The sequence below is a fragment of the Lactuca serriola genome, chromosome 3, assembly GCF_051521515.1.
Source record: "Lactuca serriola cultivar US96UC23 chromosome 3, Lser_US96UC23_V15, whole genome shotgun sequence".
NCBI lineage: Eukaryota > Viridiplantae > Streptophyta > Magnoliopsida > Asterales > Asteraceae > Lactuca > Lactuca serriola.
The window spans coordinates 63,168,950-63,182,796 of record NC_136410.1 but is presented as its reverse complement, the minus strand read 5'-3'; the positions used below and the strand labels follow the sequence as shown (position 1 = coordinate 63,182,796).

General features: G+C 33.5%; 1 pseudogene; it reads left to right on the top strand.

Annotated features, from left to right (window-relative positions):
* The first annotated feature begins 1,128 nt into the window (after positions 1 to 1,128).
* On the top strand, positions 1,129 to 10,213 carry LOC145095325 (uncharacterized; annotated as a pseudogene).
* The last annotated feature ends 3,634 nt before the right edge of the window (positions 10,214 to 13,847 follow it).

Genomic DNA, 13,847 nt, shown 5'->3' with positions numbered 1-13,847 from the left:
CTGTTGTCATTGGTGTGAGTTGCAGAATGGTAAGTTACAAATTTTACTCCATTAAAACTATCTTTTTATCATTAAGAATAAGATTTTGAAAATTTTAAAGTTAGTTTTTTAAATAGTAAATATCAAAAGTTGATTGAGACATTAGTGTGTATGAGCCTACTTTCTTAAAAAACTAAAAAATCAAAAGACTAATTAGATTTAGGACAAAATCAAAATCGAAAAGGTTAATTTAATTTTAGAAGACTTACAAATCACCATAAGATCTAGATGCAAATTTGTGATCAAGGGTGAGAAACTGAGGATCAATTTCCCATACATTTGTTCCATCATTTGGTATTCTTAAATGATTAATTTGGCAACTTTTTCCACTTTGGTCTTGCTGATCTTTCAAAGACTGTTTCTGTATGGACATTAGAATGAAGTCAAATAGTCAACCACATACTCATTGACTTACAATATCAGGTCAAAATGTATGCATTTACATACCTCAAGCTTAGAATGTTTTCTTTCTATTGCATCTCAGAGCTCTTCAGTTTCCTTAAAATTTATACGAAAAGAACATCTATAAAAAACAACAGATAAAAAAGTGACATAGTACAAAACTTATGATTGTTTTTAAAGAGACTATGTGCAGTTAATAATAACCAACAGGTTTAACCACTGCAGTTTCAGTTATCTTCCATTGTAGTGAAATTTTGTATTTTTGTTTCATTCTGAAAAACATTGTAACTTTTTGCTGATGTGGACGTATAACGTGGCAAGTTAATTGCAACAATTTAATTAGATGATAACAAAGTTTCAGTTAAAACCTCTTGACAATGAGTTTGAGGTGCCCAAATAGAACAAGTATGAAACTTGGTTACAATTTAGTGACATTGTCCGTTTCCTTTAAAAAAATACAAAACTTAGGAGTTAAAAATAAGTAATATGCCTTTCATTTTACCATTACATTTGCAAATCTAAATTTTATCCATTGAGTAGCACACTTCTGTTCTTACATTTCGAGAATCTGTATATCATACATTGAGGATTTGAACTTGATGTGGATTCATACTGGAACTTGGATTTCTTTTGACATACAGTAGGAAGAAACTGGAGGAGGTGTTGTTGGAGAGTTTACCGGTTGGAATGGAGAACGAGTTTGATAATTATAGGCGTATTGTTGATCCACCTTTACAATCTGTTAATAGAAAAGGTGTAAGTTTAGCTTATTGCTTTAGAAGTTGATTGTAGTAGTTATATTTGCTTTTTCACATTAATCTCTGGCTTAAGTGTTGAGAAGAAAATAGTATTGGATGGGCCTGTAAGATGTGGAAAGAGTACTGCTCTTGCAATGCTTGTTCATTGGGCACGTGATGAAGGATGGTTGCTATTGTATGTTCCAGAAGGTCGAAGTTGGACTCATGGAGGACTTTTCTATAAAAACCCTCAAACTGGTTTGTGGGATACACCAGTACAAGCAGCCCAGATTTTGCATGCAAGAATTCTAATTTCTATCAATATGCAATTGACAAGTTAATCAATCAGATGTATTTCATGTTAATTTTCAGGATTTCTTGAAGTACAATGAATAATGTTTAATGAAGCTTTCTTGTAAGATATTTTATCCCATACCATTTGGTGTAGGTGCTGCTGTTGGGAGGATGAAGGATGTAGATTTAATGGCAATGCCTGAAGGTTCATCTTTATATGATTTGGTTCAAATGGGAATCATTACTACACATGCTTCTATTGGAGTGGTGGTTCGCTTGATGGAAGAGTTGTCTCTTGTAAAAGATATACCTGTCCTTTTTGATGGGTTTTGGTCATAAGACATCCTATGTGCTCATACAAACCCTAATGCTTGGATCTAGGTTTCTCTATTGTACATGCTTTGAATCCAAGACTATAAACCCTAATTCTATCATATGGAAATCAATATTGACATATAATTAGGTTTATGATATTACCTTGATTGTTATGTAGCAATAACAATCCTAATTCCTCCTTGAATTGACTTTAGAAGGCTTAGAGTCACAAGTGTCACTCCTCTAATGGCTTACAAACACCAAGAGAAAATGGAGAAGGTATAAAAAGAGAGGAGAGAGGTAGGAATTCGTCCTTAGGACTTCTTGGGAAGGCTTGGACGAATTCATGAGCCTTAGGGGTCTTTATATAGGTGTAGAGATTAGGGTTTTAGTCCTTATCCTTATCTAGTTGCTTGCCCACCAAGTAACCATAAGATAGTCTTGAAACCCTTATCCTAGTCGAATTCTAAGGCCTTATCACCTTAAATTCGTCCAACCTATTAATAAGATAATCCTTACCTTATTTTGTAACTATCACATAATTACAATTCAGCCCCTCTAGTTTAATTAATTACATTTGATCACAAAATTAATTCTTAATTAATTATTGACCAATATTAATTAAAAAAAATATGATTTCTCCTTTAATATATCATTCTTATAACATATTAATAAATCATAATAACCTCTCTCTCTATTTATTTCTCCAATCAAGTTGCTTTGGTGAAGGCAACCCAAAAGGACCATGCACCATCGGGTCAAGTACATACCAAAATAGTTATGGACTTAGACACTAATCCAACAGTCTCCCACTTGGATAAGTCTAACAACTATTATGTGTATGACTTCAGATCCTGATCTGCAATCGTAGCTTTCCAAAGCCGCTGTCAACTCTGATCCTATCAGATACGCGTGTCCTTAGATAAGGGATCATATATTCCTCCATTCTAGATATCATATGAGATATGATTTCAAATCATTCTCTTTGTACTATATCTCGATTCCCGATTTATGACGACTGACTAATCGAACAAATGAAATTAGCCCTAGCCCGGCCGAGCATTTACGTTTGTCATCACTAAATCATCGAGGGGACCAAAGATATTGCTTTTATTCTACTTTGAATAAAAGGAACGGATAAACTTTGATACAATGCTTTCTTGCACTCACTCACCGAATTACACACAACAATATGTTTTATAACACCAAGTTACTAGTGCGTTTACATATTATCAATGTGCAACCGATTTGCAAGATACAACTCACACATCTCGGTTTCAAGAATATAAGATGTTATCGTCTCACCAATCACTTGTGATACAATTCATGGAGCGATCCAAGTGAGCGTGGGTTTAATCCAATGCTCAAATCATATTCATAAGAACTCATGAACGTTGCAGCAGACATTTGCTTATGTCTAATACTCTTTTAGACAATCCACACACCAATTCACGACAGTCTTCATTCATATCTACTTCCAACATATGAACGACTGTGGCCCGTTTGAATAATTCGATTATTCTTAATAAACTTAAGTATTCTGGAAGTCAAAACATGCAAATGTGAAACACAAGAATAATACTAATCCTATATGGCCTCAAACCTTTGAGTATAAATAAAACTCCTTTTATTTATCACCATATCGATTACTCATTATTTGTCGTTTCGGGTAATCAACTTCTTACTTGAATTACTACACTTGTCCCATGCTCTTAGCATGCACACAATGTTTACCTATGGTTCTTACTTTTTGTGAAATAGATCAAATTGAACACATTTCCAGTCATTCTCATTTCACAACTCCAAATCCTTTTTCATAAGTGTGAGAATATCAAATTCTTGTTACTTATAAAATATGCTATATTCTAACATTCTATGCAATGATCCTTTTGTAATGTCACTGCACCAAAGTCACAAAGACTATTGCCAATGATATTACAAAGTCCTCTATCAGACATTGTTACAAGACAATTCCTTAGATACGATGTCTCTCACTTAAAGTACATTCCTTTGAACATCCTTTTGCATAAAAGTTTCTAATCTAGACATAGATTTTCAATATTCAATTCCCAATATGGACACGCTTCCATATTTTCCATATGACAACTTATTCTTAATAGAATCTTGTCTATTCATAATAATGTCGATATGGTCCATCCAATATGGAAACATTTCCACATTTTCCATATGACAACTCATTCTTAATAGAATCTTTTCTATTCATAATAATGTCGATATGGTCCATTCAATACCATGCTTCCAACTACTCACAAGCAACCAATCATCGTCGAACTTTGGATTGTCCTTTGATAGTTGTTTAATTATTTTAGTCAAAACCGATTCTTGTCCTTTTTCCCTCTAAATGCGCTAGACATTTGGAAAATTTTAGAATGGTCAAACATTAAAGCATTTGCAATCGATCCTATACCCGAAGCGTATGGGACACGACGCATAATGGCTATGTTCTCAAAATTCGAATTGTGAAGAGGAATGCCGTAATCATAATCGAAATTTTAAGAACACACTATGTACCCTTGACTAAATTTATTAACATTTCTCAACCTAATACTTTAGATTTGAAATGAAGCATAATATTCTCTCCTTTAATTATAGCAAAACAACTTTACAACCCTTACAACTTTGCAAGGTATAACTCTTGTTTTATATAATTAATATTGCCAACTTGCAATACGTGCCTTAATAATCATATAATCATAACTTTTATGCTCCCACTATCATGATGATTATTATAAACATAACACTTATGCTCCCACTAGATTCAACATGTATTCAGAAACAGCTAAACTTTCAGAAAAAAACAATACTTATTGAATTTCTTAAATTCATGTTTCTAATACTTAATGCTTTGATAATCTTTTATCAAGGCCTCTTATACACCTTTGCCTTAGATAGTTCATATGTGTGTCTAAACAATTAAGACTAATTGCCAAACCTCACAATTCAAATTATGGAAAGGGATACCGTAACCATGATTGAATTCAAGAATGCAATTTTACAATTACTATCTTCATAAAATCTTTCTTAGTGAAAGTATTTCCTCACAATCATTTTCATGAAGGAGGGAATCTTATGACACTTAGATTTTAATGGTGTATTTGTTCCTATCCATGTGAATTTGTCAAAACCAAAGTTTACGACAAATTCAAATTCATATGGACTGAACTTTCTTAATCTTGATTTCTTGCCTTATGGTAGCACAGCTGCCCACCATGTCTTCCAAGTAGTTAAGCAGCTCACCTTTTCCTATCAATGTACATTTCATTGATCAAGGTCCTTGCCTTTTATGCATTCAAATGAGAACTCATAGGGCTCACATGCATAATTAACTCTATTGGAACGGCATAGAAACAAAATAATGTCAACAAGATAGGTTGTAAACCTCAACTCGTGTGCTAGTGATGATCGATAAGGTTTATTTTGATTTGTTGTTGAAACCTTTCAAGATCACTAAGACTCCCACAGACTCCTTGACATATAAGATTCTCTTGTCAAAACATTTCTTGACAAACAAATATTCAAGAGTTAGTGTAGCTTATATAAAAACTCTTCATAAATTGGTCCTAGTTGGTCTTTGTCTTATCCAAGACATCACAACTTTCCACATTTGATGAATGTTATAAACCTTTCTAATTCTTGTCACTCAATGTCACAATCTTTACTCTAAGACTTGTTTTTGAACGAAGCATGATTGACTTCTTGATTTAACCATTTCTTCAATTCTTGATTCCTCTTCTTAGACATACAATTGTACTAAGACTCACTTAGAGGATCAATTGAGATATGGTTCTTAATCATTAAGACCCATCATAAAGCGTAAAAGCTACTCTCCTTTCTTCTTAGAATGGAGAAACTTTTATCTTTCTACCTACTTGATTCTTCTTATACGTTCTGCTATTGATTTGAACTTTTTCAATCAATTCAGAATTACACTTAATCTTGTAAGTATAATCATATTTACTAAACCTTTAGTAAATCATGACAAATATCTTTGTTACTCTTATGGTGGACTTGATCAACACGCAACTTTGTGTATTCGATCTCCAAGTCCTTCACTTGACACTTTGTCAATGAATTAGTCTACTTTCCAAATATGAAATTTCTCATTCATCGTGCAACCAAGTTGCATGATTCCAAGTTTCTGTCTAATTGAAACTTGGGCGATGAGAAACTCTCCCTATTTGGTAAATTCTCGACTTTCCATAAATAACATAATAAGAACCAAATCCATTATAGAAACATTTTAACATCAATTTTTCATACACGCCATTGCAGGGATAAATAAATAAAATTTAAAATCAAAATTTATTTTATTGCGGAAAAATTTTGTCCTTACAATGCAATTCATTGAAAAACTATGCTAATACATCTTTCTTAGCAATCTAATTCTAACTCTAAGTAGTAGCTCAAGAATCTAATCTTCCATTCCTTCACGGTTAGATTTTGCTCACTTCTTCCCTTAAGCTTCCTTTATTTTCTTCGATCCTACAAAACATCAATTGTAATCTTATCGCATTATGTATTAAGAATCTAGAATAGAAGCTTAAAAGAGTTAGTTAATGGATTTTACCTATATTAGAGCCGTACGTTTCGACTCTCCCATCTCTTAGATCTCTTAGGTAAATGGGGCAGCTTCGTCTCCAATGCCCCATCTTTTGGCAATAAAAGCAAATCGACTCTTTTGGAACAGGACATGGAACTACTTCAGACATCGCCTTACTCTTATGATCAAACTTTTCGATCATTGCATGTCTTTCGTTGCCATTGTCTACATCCATTGAGCTCTCGAAGGCAGATTCACCAATCAACATTGCTTTTCTATTGCGCCAAACCATTGCTGATTCAACAGCAATAAGCATATAGGTCAGATCTATAAGGGTCACGTCGCGGTTTATCATATAGTACTCTCTTACGAACTCACTATATGAGTTAGGAAGTGACTGAAGAACCCAATAAACAGCCATTTCCTCACAGAAAACGGATCCCAACATTCTTAACCTATCAATGTGTGACTTCATCCCTAGGACGTGTGCACACACCGGTTTTCCTTTTTTTATGTTTACTTGCCAAAAGGGCTTGAGTGATTTTGAACTTTTCAAGCCTTTGAACTTGTGGGTTAGGGAGAATAATTGGAGGAGGAGGAGGAAGTGAAGCACGATCTCTTGTTCCTCGATCGAATCATGGAATATCATCTTCATTTGGAATGCTTGTTCCACGGGATTTGGGAAAACCATAGTTGTTGAACTTTGACATCTACAATACGGGAGAAAACGAATTCAAGTTAGTTGATTGATTGAGTCCTTAGTAAATCACCCAAATGAAATACTAAGGCTAGGACCCAACACAATATTCTACAACTCGGGAGAGCGATGCCGTAACCCTAATTGCAGAATATTTGAAGGTAAGTGAATGACGATTCACTAATTTCCACCACGAAAAACGAAAAAGAAAATTAAGTTTTAAATCTATGAAAACTCCTAAATCCTTTGAGATTCATTGAAATTTCAATGGCATGTTTAAATCTCGATATGCCCCTCTTGTTTGTGACTGGGATGCCGAGGATCACAAAGCGGGTGTGAATAACCATGAAAACTTACATGGTGCCCTCACATGTTACAGTCACCTATTCGATGTGCTGGTAAACCACACACGCTCCACCGAACTATGACAAACATTGAGTCACCCTTTGCTACCTTTGCTTAGAACCATTTAGTGTTCCGGTAAACCACACACGCTCCACTAACGTCTTTGCAAGGGCACAAAGTGTAATTTCATGGAATTGCATCAATTAACTTTTGCCTAAGTAACTAAGATTGGGAATTTGTAAAACATTTAGTTACTTTTATATTTCATTATACTTATAATGGAAGGTTTTGTCCCATCCTACCCGTTCGGCTAACGACCCTCCACTAGTCAAGAGTGCGGTGGGTAAGAGTGGATACCCATTCAATCTCCATTTTATAGGCAATTTCCTTAAACACCCCTTATAGACCAGCTTTGTGAATGAGGCCTACTAACGGTAAGACTGACTTTTACTCATACATATATATAATGTTAGACTTTAATTGTTATATATAGTATAGGGTGTATTTTATACTTTTAAAATACTAGGTGGTCTAATTTAACAATTATACTTTTAATTCAATTAAATTATAAACCTAAACTTTTATGGATTTATTAAACGTCTTTTAATTATACACCTTAATTAATTAATAAAACCATAAGGGTGTGATATGAACTTTTTCAAAACTATACTAGAGTTTTAGAATTTAACATTCCTAATTAAACTTTTAATCAACTTTTAAATTCCAAAACTTGAGGGCAAGTTTTGAAACATTTCAACATATTAGGGTTTAGAATTTAAATATACATCAAAATTAAACCATTTAATCAAAATTTAAATTCCAAAACTTGAGGGGAAGTTTTGAAACCTTTTTCAAAACATTAGGGTTTCAACTATTTAAATTTCAAAACAACAAAACTTTTGGGTTTAAATTTAAACTATAAAACCTAAAGGGATTAATTTGAAACTATTCCAAACTTTGTCAAGAATATTCTAGATCACATAATTCAAATAAGGCAATTAACTATAATTGCTGGTTATCTAATTAGATCTAGTTCAAATTCTTGCAAGATAATGATCAAATAATTTCCATAACTTAACATATATCAAATAAGGTAATAATTATCTAATTAGATGACCAAAATCTTTTATTTTGACAAGGATAATCATAAGGGATTAACAAAATTCAATTTTATTAAATTTAAACAATTATGGCAATTATCCTAAGTCAAAATAGGTAAAAATCCCGAAAATCCGCCTGTCTGACAGCTAAACTCGCCGAGTCCCCTTATGGACTCGCCGAGTAGGGGCCTACTCGCCGAGTCCACAATGGGACTCGCCGAGTACATCAGGCAGGAGGCAAAAACCGATTTTTTTAAGCATGATCAAATTAAAAAGGCATCAATACAATAGAAACCAATCAAGGCTCTGATACCACTGATGGGTTTTGGTCATAAGACATCCTATGTGCTCATACAAACCCTAATGCTTGGATCTAGGTTTCTCTATTGTACATGCTTTGAATCCAAGACTATAAACCCTAATTCTAGCATATGGAAATCAATATTAACATATAATTAGGTTTATGATATTACCTTGATTGTTATGTAGCAATAACAATCCCAATTCCTCCTTGAATTGACTTTAGAAGGCTTAGAGTCACAAGTGTCACTCCTCTAATGGCTTACAAACACCAAGAGCAAATGGAGAAGGTATAAAGAGAGAGGAGAGAGGTAGGAATTCGTCCTTAGGACTTCTTGGGAAGGCTTGGACGAATTCATGAGCCTTAGGGTCTTTATATAGGTGTAGAGATTAGGGTTTTAGTCCTTATCCTTATCTAGTTGCTTGCCCACCAAGTAGCCATAAGATAAGTTTTGAAACCCTTATCCTAGTCGAATTCTAAGGCCTTATCACCTTAAATTCGTCCAACCTATTAATAAGATAATCCTTACCTTATTTTGTAACTATCACATAATTACAATTCAGCCCCTCTAGTTTAATTAATTACATTTGATCACAAAATTAATTCTTAATTAATTATTGACCAATATTAATTAAACAAATATGATTTCTCCTTTAATATATCATTCTTATAACATATTAATAAATCATAATAACCTCTCTCTCTATTTATTTCTCCAATCAAGTTGCTTTGGTGAAGGCAACCCAAAAGGACCATGCACCATCGGGTCAAGTACATACCAAAATAGTTATGGACTTAGACACTAATCCAACACTTTTTGCAATTGACCAAGTGAGTTGTTGACTTTTTCTATTTCTCTTTGCAATCTGTTATTGTTATTTCTGATCATATATATGATCAATATATTAGTTGATTCACATTCACTGAATTCAAGGAGCCAATGACTTTTCGCTCATCTTGTCCAATTCATGCTAAAGAAGTTACCACAATTAGTTTGTTAGTTTCTTCTAGAATCATTTGTAATATTCATTATTTTTAGTTTATATATAGGTTTTAGTGATTCGGGTGAATGCATTTCGTTCGATGATGCATGATAAGATGATGGTAGGTATTTTCTCTCATTCAACAGCAGTTCGGAAGCTAAGGAAAGATTTACCATGTATTCCTACAAACGCACGTCTGATGTTTCCTACCAGTTATAGACACATGATTACCATTCACATAGTGTATTCTTAAGGGTAAGTTTCATCTTTTTTTCTTATATAATTTTATTTTTTAAAATGTATTTGTGGAATAAAAAATGTGCAGGCTTTTGAGTATCTTCTTGATCGACAGTTAATCGAGTTTGAAGATAGAAGACACAATCGGTCTATTGAGTTTCGTGCAGTGAAGCTTTTAATTTCATCCTCTGAACTTCATTAAGGATTGAATTCAAATTGCTTGTTACCAGTAAGTTATTTACCAATTTCATTTTGTGGGCCATGTGATTATGGGTTGGGTTCTTTTATACATATAAGATATGAGATGAATATGAAAAGCACAAAGTTATATGTGGGATTTGTTGCTTGAATTAGAAGATTCCATAGTAACTAAAGTAGAATTTGGCTTATGAATTGTGCTGATAATCCTTCAGAAACTAATGGAACCAAAAAACTTAATATTGGAATGAGTTGATGGAAGACATCAAATTAGCTTTTTTAACACATGTTTATGCCTTTGACTTCTATTGTTGTGTAACTTTTTACCATTTTCTTAAATTTCGTTAAAGTGTTTCCTTACATGAGAAGAAAATAAATGTTGTTATGGTGGGTGGGTGTGTGGGTCTATAACTGTTGTTTTATGAAGTTTTGTTGTGTATTTTAGAAGATGAAATTGAATGTTCTGATAACTTGTTTGACATATAATGTTAGGTAACTTGTTTGACATTTAGATAAAATTGAATATGTTTTTATATATTTGTTTTTTATTATGTGTATTCACGTTGTAAATGTGTATCGTAAATGCACTTCGTAAATGTGTATCGTCACTCGCAGCTGAAGTTTATGACATGCAAATACGTGCCGTCTTCCTTTATGATAGGGGATTCCTTGATACGCATTGCATGTCATAAACGTGATTCGTGAGGTTATGACACCATGGGCGTCTCATCTTCTTTCACAACAGGGTCTTCCTTGATATGCATTGCGTACCTTAAAGGAACGTCATAAATGTGTGTCATAACTGCATGTCGTAAATGCGTTTCATAAATTGACAACGCGCAAAAGTGTATCGTCTGTCGTTATGACAGGGCCTTCCTTGACACGCATTTATGTGTCGTCTGAGCATTTTACGACATGCATTTCATGTCATTAAAGGGTTGTTTTCTAGTAGTGAAATGATCTCGTCAGCAACATGATTTTTCTTTCTAAAAAAGATAACCAAAGTGGATCTTGAGTACTCGTCGACAATGAGCAGCTTGAACTTCTTTCCAGACCCGGATCTGACAGGAATAGGACCACACAAATCCATATGAAGAAGATGAAGGGGTTTAGAAATATGAGAAGATGACTTTGGTTTGAAGGAAGTGTTTGTATGCTTCCCCTTTTCGCATGTTGAACATAGCTTATCTTTTACAAACTTCATCTTAGGAATCCCTCTCATAATCTGATTACCAGAAATCTTGGAAATGTTTTTGAAGTTTAAGTGAGAGTGTCTCTTGTTCCATAACTAGTTCAGATATGAAAATGAGTGAGAGAAAAAGCAACGTCTAAGAGAGTTATCATCAAAAAACATGTCCAAAGTGTAGATATCACATTGATGATTATTCATGAGAACAATGACTTTCTTTTGATCATTTACCTTTCCCTCCTTTTTGTTAAAGTGAACTTCATAGTAACCATCACACAAATGACTAATTGAAATAAGATTGTGTTGAATTCCTTTGACATAAGACACATTTGTGAACTCAACAGACTTGCACTTGATGGTGCCAAAACCTTTTGTTGCTCCTTTGTTGTTGTCTTCGTAATTAACTATAGGGCTATCCTTTTTTACATAACCATCTAGGAGAGACTTAAATCCTATCATATGCTTCAAACATCCACTATCTACGTACCAGATATGTTCCTGGTGCTGCAGTGCTAAGACACACAATTAGGATATACATATCCATTTTTGAATGGGTCTCTTAAGAGGAAAAATATTATAGCATTCATCAGGGAGAAAGTCTAGAGAATTTTTCTTTTTGATCTACTTGTTATTTTGAACAATAATATTGTTAGCATGTTTAGTATCTTCCTCGAATGTGCTCTCACTGACTTTAGAGTAGTGTCTTCATAACGATAACATACCCCGATTAAAAAAAATTATTTTAGAACTTAAATTTTGATATCATTTTGGTTTCCAGGGAGTTGTATCATGTTGAATTAATTTGAAAACCCTTTCTGTCGTTCTAGAATTAGGTGTGTTGTTGACGTTGTACTGAGGCAAAGCAGGCTCATTGCACCCGGATGTGCTAAGTGAATCATCAATGTTAGAAGTTTTTAAGGAACAATCAGCGTGTGGATTACCAATAATGCATTGAGGAAGCTTGCTAAGAATTTTGTTCACAGAGTGAACTTCACAATTAAAAATAGGAAACTTTAACAAAATAGCAGTAGTAGACATAACATACTCATGATTGGAAGTTTTTTTTATATGGGTCAAGAGCAGATAATTTAGATTTACACTCAGTGTGACCATTAGAATTGGTGATGCAATGTTTGACAATCAGGATTTGAATAATAAAAGTTGTACTTACAAATATAGTTTTAAATCCTTTTCATGATCAAAAGCATTGTCGAAATTTTGGTCAGTTTCAATATTTTTAAAATTTTCAACAACATTCTCGCTATTGTTACCAATAATTTTCTTACACTGATAAGGAATTTTAGTGTTTATAATTTTGTTCAGATTGACGTGAGGATCTGCCCAATTGTTAATGATAGATTGAATCTTTTCGGCAAGTTCATCAAAATTTTCTTTTTAGAGAAGAGAAATTTATTTGATAAGAATGATATGTGTTTTCATTTTTAAATAAAGAAAGAGAGATTTCACTGGTAATAAGTTTTTCTTTTAAGATTTGAGCTTTGGACTTAAGAATATGCTTCTCTTGATTAGATCTTGAAAGATCAAAGTGTAAATGATTAAGCATATCAATATTTTCATTTGAAGAATAGTTAATGAAATTCTTAACCTAATACATCATGGAGGAGTTCGAGTCCCGCATCCAAGTCCCGCATCTTGGAGTCTTTTGTAGCTCATGATAGATCAGCTCCGAATGTGATAGAGCTGCTACCCGATTCCTCAGTGTGACACTCATTGATGTGATCCATTAGACACTTCAGTTTTGACTTACTTTTAGAATAAACATTATGTGTCCATCCGTCTGGGTCCTTTTATTTAGTGTCATCAAATGCAACTGAGAGTCTCCATCATCTTTTGTGTGGTTTTACGATTTTGAAATTGACGATAGACATGATAGGGAAGAGAGTTTTCTATAACAGCTCTTTCCTTTACGTCAAGAATTCTGAGTCTCTTGCCTTTCTTTTAACTTCTCCTTTAAGTATGGACCACGTTCAATGATATCTACAACATCGTAGTCCATGGCTTCAAGAGAAACCATGGCCTTTAGCTTCCACATAGAAAAATTATTTTCATCGAACAAGGGAATTTTGATCAAGGCATAGGATTTTGGAGTATATTGAGATGAGGAGGCCATAATAACTTGAATGTATCAAAATACCTGAGCTGATACCACTTGTAGGTTCAATGATAGGATACAAACATGTAAGAGCAATATGATTATCATAAATATGTTTTCACTAAGAATGGTTATCACAAAGAGAATAAGGTGCACAAAGTCGCTATTAGGGTTGAACCCTATTACAATAATATATCGAAAAACGATTACAGAAATCCCTACATTAACAGGATTGTATCTAATCTATAATACGGATTGATCTACAAAGGTATCAGATCAGTTTGCTAACAACTATAGGTACTATAAATACAATTACAAACTATGCTAAATTGTATA